General features: G+C 44.8%; 1 pseudogene; it reads left to right on the plus strand.

Moving 5' to 3' along the window:
* The first annotated feature begins 4,631 nt into the window (after positions 1–4,631).
* Positions 4,632–5,204, plus strand: LOC148007039 (sperm motility kinase Y pseudogene; annotated as a pseudogene).
* Positions 5,205–6,862: the final 1,658 nt, after the last annotated feature.

Here is a 6,862-nt window from a genome sequence, read left to right on the forward strand (position 1 = left end):
AGAGTAAGTGAGAGGTCTACATATTCATCTGAAGGCTGCTTGGGGAAGATTGGCTTGCATGTGGATAGGAAAAGGGTTTTAAAGCCCATGCCCACAGTGACACACCTACTTTAACAAGACCACGCCTCCTAATATTGCCACTCCCTGAGCTAAGCATACACAAACCATCATAGACATATTGCAGGAGGGTGGTACTGTTCTATCAGAGAGAAGCCTCTGCTCCCATTAATATACTCAACCCTGGATAGGGCCCAGAGCCCTCCACGCATCCTGGGACTCAGGGAGGCATCCTATGAAAGAGCTTTTTCCTAGAAGGACACATGGGTGTTAAGGCCTCCCTTCCAGCCATGCCGTAGGGAGTGTCCAATGCTAAACTCTGTCTCTTTGCAGAAGTGAAACAATAAAAATTCACCCTTCACAGTACAGTGAGTAGCAAAAATGGTGAAAGGTGTAAATAGAACCAATTTGTACCTGAGCATGAGGATTGGTTTTATATGAAATGTGGGTGGGTGCAGTGCAGTATCCTCCTGCATGTACCCACATGTTCAGTAACTACCCTGTTCGATGCTGCTTTTCACAGAACCATCTGGAATCCATTCACTGAGGGACTCCATCCCTGGACTGGAAGCTACAGGTGGGACTTTTGTATCCAGGTCTCCCAGCCCTGGGACAGGGATGCATGGATAAAGTGGGGAGAAGCAGACTGGAATGGTGCAGAGGTTATCCTGCCAACAACCCCAAGCCCCCAGCTGCATGAAAATGTAGAATAGTGAGCAGTTTCCCAGACAGCCTCACTCCCCATAGACAGACTTCTTCCAGTCCCTCCTTATGCCAAGGGAAAGAAAAGCAAAAAAAGCAGGAGCACGGAAAGAAAAATTGCACTACTCCCAGGAGCCAAGGACAAGCCCCCTCCCATCCTCTGATCTGACCCCATAACCATCCACAGCCAAGTCCTGGGCTCATCTCTAGAGGCACAGGGACCCAGGAAGATGAGCCCTTGAATCACAATCGGCTCCTCAAAAGCATCCTATGGGTGTCAGTCCTGAGTCCATGAATCGGAGGTGCTCTGCACAGCTATTCAGAGAAGCCTTCTCTTGATCTCTGTCAAAGATCTCTGTGTTGGATGTCAGAGGAGAGTGTCCACCCAGTATCAGTTCTGGGAATGTGGCCCTCTAATATGTTAGCCCATGTGAACCTCCCCACAGAGCGCCACCTCTCCTTGTGCAACTCCTCCTTGATTGCCTTCTATAGGAAGATATTTAGAGTCCCTTGCACAAGGCAGGGAAAATGGCACACAGCTGAGGGTGGTAGACAAAGCTGGGAACACATCAAATATTGAGTTGGTGTGAGGCTCCCTAAGCCATGCTTGGGCCGGTCTGTGCCAGCGATCCCATAAGTCCCTTTGAATCTCCCCATGTACACAGCAAGAACCAATTGCCAGGCCTACCCTCTGCCCAGAGGAAAGGGAGATTGGGACTTGGGTTCCAACCTTGGCCATTATTGTAATACCTGACCTTGTAACCCTTGCTCCCTTTGGGGCTCAACAGTCCCCCTCAAATGTAGACAGCAATGTCAAGATGGTGTTCACAGCTTTTCTTGCCTGAAACTGTGCTGTGTTTGATACTACAAACCAGGAAGTAGGGACTTGAGATCACTGACTCGGGCTAGGGAGGACTCCAGGGCACCTGAGCTCAGCTGCAAAGGCAGAAGCTGAACCACAGTGAGCAGAGGTGGCATATTTTCCTGTTTCTTTCCTTTTCTGCTCTCAGGTCTTTCAATGAACTCCACAGATGAGGATCGTTCCTCCTAGGCTGAGTGTCTGCAGCCATGAGAGTCCTTTCCAGGGGATTCAAAACCCCAGAAGAGTCTTCAGAAGGAAAGCGCTACACACTGCTCTGCCCCCAGCACTCTGAAAAACAGAGACCCTTTCTGGGCTTGGGCCAGTCAGTGCTCAATAGTTAGCTTCTGGCTGCACTGGCTGCTCACAAATAACACAGCTGCCTGGGTCCTGTGACCTGGCTGTCACAGACTGTGATTGAGAATTTATTTCAACTGTGTCAGCACAGCCACTCTGTTCCTTCTGGTCCCAGGTTGCACAGAGCTCCTTGTCCTCATACATGCCTGTTCCATCACTGGAACTTAATATTTAAAGTGAGCCCTACACTCAGGATGTACTTGGTTTTCTATACATCATGCCAACCTCTGTGTGAGAGGAAGTGTCTGCATGTGTATGCATACCCCCTTATGTGCCTATGTGTCCATGCATACCACTACCCCATGTCCTGTCAGGGGCCATCCTCTGGACAGGTCCTCACACCTGCATGTCAGACCACCTGTCTTCAAGCCCCAACCCCTCCCCACTGCACAGATGCTGAGCTTGTGGGCTTTGCTGATGCATCCAACATTGATGGGGGTTTTGGGTATTCAAACTCAAGTCCTCACCCTTGGGAGGCAAGTGCTCTGCCTATCCCTGCAGCTTTGTCTCAGGTGTTTGATGATAACCTAGAGCCTTTCTGAGGATTTATGAGAACAGTGTCATCTTGATGGGTCAGTTTAGAAACACAGCTTTGTCTTTTTTCATTTTTTAAAATCTGTACCATCAGTTTGAGGCTAATCATTCAGAATTCAAAGAAAAAGTGACACAGCGAGCATAGAAATGAGGACTTTAAAGCAGGAGGCACAGCAAATATTCAAAACAGAGAACTGAGGAGAGGTAAACATCTTACAGGCTTTGATTTCTAAAAGCCTAAAGTCTCTTCATAGCCCACAGAAGCCAGAGCCTTGAAGCCCTTCCCAACCATGTCATAACAGGTCCTATTGTGACCTCATGAGGAGCGACTGTGAGGAGGTCCAGCCAACAGATGTTAAGCTGTAGCCAGGCCTGGATTTCTTTGAGTGCTTTGAGAGGAGGTGTGGAGTGGAGCCCTCTGCGACTTGGTTGTATCTAGTGAGCTGTGTGTGGTTGTATCGGATTTTACTGTACTGTGTATATGTGTATGTGTCTATGTGTGTACGAGATGTGTGTTGACAGATTTGCTTGTGTGTGACTGTGTGTACACTTTTGCCCGTGTTTGTCAGTATATGTAGGAGTGTGTGAGTTTACAGGTTTGTTTGTGTGTATGTGTTTGTATGTGTGTACGTTTTCTTGTGCATGTGTGTGCCCCTGTGTGTATGTTTGTGTGTGTCTGTGATGTGCGTTTTTATTGGTGTGCTTGTGTATAAATATGTGTGTACCTGTTCATATGTGATTGGGTTTTGTGTGAATCTGGGTGTTTGTAAGAGTTTGTCTGTGTGAGTATAAGTACACTTTTGTGTATTTCTGTGTGTGCTTCTGTGTGTGCCTGTGTGTGTGTGTGCCTGTGTGTGTGTGTGTGTGTGTGTATGTGTGTGTGTGTGTGTGTGTGTGTGTGTGTACACACGTTCCCATCCCCTTTTGCCCCTTCTTGTATCTATATTACCTTCACCTCAGTGCAAGAGAGTGTAGAGGCCAGAAGTCAGCTCGGGCTCCTGTTCCTAAGGTAGGTCATCAACCTCATTTTCAAGACAGGCTCTCTCACTGGCCTGCAGCTGCCCAAGTACCTGTGTTGGCTGACCAGTGGCTCCCAGGATTTTGATATGCCAACCCCATAATATCAGATTAAAGGCCTACGTAGACGGGTGCCTGCTCATTTATGGTTTGATTTTTTTTTTTCTGTCTTTAAGAGATAGAATTAGGCCATATATTCTCAAGACCACTGGCTATTTCCTTATTGTGGTTTTGATCTTTCTTTCTTTCTTCCTTTCTTTCTTTCTTTCTTCCTTTCTTTCTTTCTTTCTTCCTTTCTTTCTTTATTATGGATTGCTGGTTTCATTTTTTGGTGGTGGTTTTTATGTTCTCACATGCTATATTACTGCTTTGATTATATACATTTGTGCAGTCGGATGATTCACTCTATCTCCATTTTCAATGTCCTGTGGTTTCATCCTTTTAAATTATTCCTGTTTCTCTATTTATTGAGTACAAGCAATCATTGGCTTAGACTTGATACAAATTTGCCCTTTGTGACACTTTGACTCTTCGGCCTTTGTTTAAGGTTTACTGTTCACTGATATTTAACTGCCTTATTCCTTGTGGTTGGTTAATTTTAATTTTCAGTATTTTGCTCTGGAGAGTTGTGGAGATTTGTGGATCACTAGGTCCTGAAATTCAATGGAGTTTCCCTTAAGTGTTGGCTTTTTACATTTCTTTGTTTTGTCTTATACTAATTGTTTCTCCTCTCGTTTCTTTCATCTGACCTTTTTCTTCAAACTACATCCATTCACAGTATTGATCAGCTTTGGCTGCCCAATCCTATTGTAGTATGACAATTTTTATTTTCATCATTGCATTTAGTATGTGTGTGCTCTTGGCTTTCTCTTTTGGGGTTGGTTATTTGGGTGGCTTTTACTTATGATTCTTCATATTTCCCCCTGTTCATAATTTTACTCTATTTTTCTAGTCTAGTCTTTTCTTTGTTTTTATTTTTTTTCTTTTTGTTTCGTTTGTTTCTTTTAGGTTCCACATGTGTAATTTTAGTTCCTGAATTGCTCCATCTTTTTCATTATTTGATTCCATTTTTTTGTTATTTTTAGGTAGCATTAGTACTGATAAAATGCCTACAGAGATTGAGAAGGTTTTACCCCCTCCTAGGCCCGATCCCAGTATCTCTCAGGAGGGAACCTTTCATTCCCAATATAAAGTACTGAAGACTATTGGAAAAGGAAGCCATGCCAAGGTCCTCCTGGCCCACCACCAGCTCACAGGAACCCCAGTGGCGGTCAAAGTTCTCCGAAAGAACAAGCAGTGGTTCCGGCCAGTCATGACAGAAGCAAACATAATGAGAAAGATCAACCACCCCAACATTGTTTCTCTCTTACAAGTCATTGAAAACAAAACTAGAATATACTTCATAATGGAGCTGGTGGAAGGCCAAGAACTCTACCAGTACATCAGAGAGTCAGGGCACATAGAGGAGGATGAGGCCCGGCAAATATATGAAAAGATATTGTCAGCAGTGAGCTACTGCCATGGAAAGGGGATTGTTCACCGAGACCTGAAAGTGGACAATATAATGATCGATAAAAACAAAAAGGTCAAAGTCATCGACTTTCAGCTTAGCACCGAAACACAACCTGGACATATGCTAAACCAGCACTGCGGTGCGTATTCTTTTGGTTCCCCGTAACTCTTCCTTGGACTTCTGTATGACGGGATGAAGAATGACATGTGGACAATAGGAGTGGTCTTGTATTATATGGTAGTGGGAAAGCTTCCATTTGATTCAGTGATCATCCAAGAATTACAAATACAAGTTGTTGCAGGGGTGTATCCTGCCCCCTGTGGGGTTTTAGAAGAACTGGAGAACCTCCTTAGTCAATTACTAACAGTAAATCCAATGTATAGACCAACAGCCAGTGAGGTGATGAAACACGCCTGGTTCAAAGAACAGGGGAAGGGGTTCACAGGTCGTTGTGAAGAACTGCTTCCCCTCAGGCCAGACCCTGAAATTTTGGGTGCGATGAAATGCATGGGATTTCAAGCCTCTGTAATAAAATACTCCCTAATAAAAAGAAAATATGATGAGGTAATGGCAACTTATTGCTTCCTACAACAGCAGGCCCTCCCGGGGTATGGCTGCACAGCCCAGGCACAGCAAGTGCGTCCCATTGCAGCCCCATTTCCTAGCCTTGATCCTGCAGGTGCTTTTAGATTACAAAGAAATAGGAGTGGAAGCCTGCCAGTCCTTGACACCTTGCAGGTGTCATTCTCCCACGGTCAAATATCTCAGTATGTCCAGAAGGCTCATCCAAAAGGAGGAAGAAGGTCTACTGTGCCTGGTCCTCTCAGGGCACTACCACTATCACAAATGTGCCATGAGTGTCCCATGCATTCAAACAACAAGCATCTTCAGTGAGAAGAGTAGCAACAAGGAAATAAAAGAAGATAATCTACTCTCCCACAGAGCCCCATTAGAGGATAAGCCCATCTCCAGCAGGGTCCGGCACAGAGGTTTTAAGGTGTGGACCATGAATATAGCAAATGCCCTGATTAATCTTTGTTGCTGCTTGCCAAGGAGAAAGAAACCTCGCCTGGGGCAGAACAGCATCTCACCCGAGAAATGAGCCACAGGGAGAGTCCAGAGAACAAGCAGCAGGCATAGCCCAGGTATCTTTGTGCTTTGTCCTTTCCAGTTTGCTCTATGCTCCTCCTTCCTCTTGTCTCTGGTTTCCATTTTCCCCACAATTCTTACCTTGTATCTTCTCTAAGTTCTTTATGAGGTTTCCCCAATACCAAGCCTCCTGCCTCTTCTTGATTTCTCCTCTTCCCAGCAGGGACCCAATATGAATGATGAGTTCCCCACTCTACAGAGTTGTCTTGTTGACCCATCCCTTCAGATGGACTCCATCCCCCCCTTAGGCCAATAGCTCCCACAGGGTGAGGACTAGAGGTTCATGGGATCTTGCACTCTTCCATGGGCTACTGGTCCTAGCACATGTGGTCATCAATTCCAAGTGCTGCAGAACAGAGTCTTATCTTTTCAAATGTGACGTCCCATTCCATTAAGCCTTAAAATTAATAACAAGGTTTGTCATTGAATAAGTATCAACAACCTAGTTTGTGGGTTATTGTTGATGGTCAGAATCCTGGATGCATGCATAGTTTTTTGCATACTGATTTTTTTTTGTTCCTAAGGCCTACTGATTGGTAACATTTCTAAATGATTTCTTTCAAAAATCTTAACTGAGAAGTAGAAGAGAAGAAGTAATAAAATAATAAAGCAATCAAAGCTCCAAATGGTAATCTAAGTATTCTACCTCATATTTTTTTTGCTTAGAATAAATT

This window comes from Rattus norvegicus, chromosome 1 (assembly GCF_021556685.1).
Source record: "Rattus norvegicus strain SHRSP/BbbUtx chromosome 1, alternate assembly SHRSP_T2T, whole genome shotgun sequence".
NCBI classification, from domain to species: domain Eukaryota; kingdom Metazoa; phylum Chordata; class Mammalia; order Rodentia; family Muridae; genus Rattus; species Rattus norvegicus.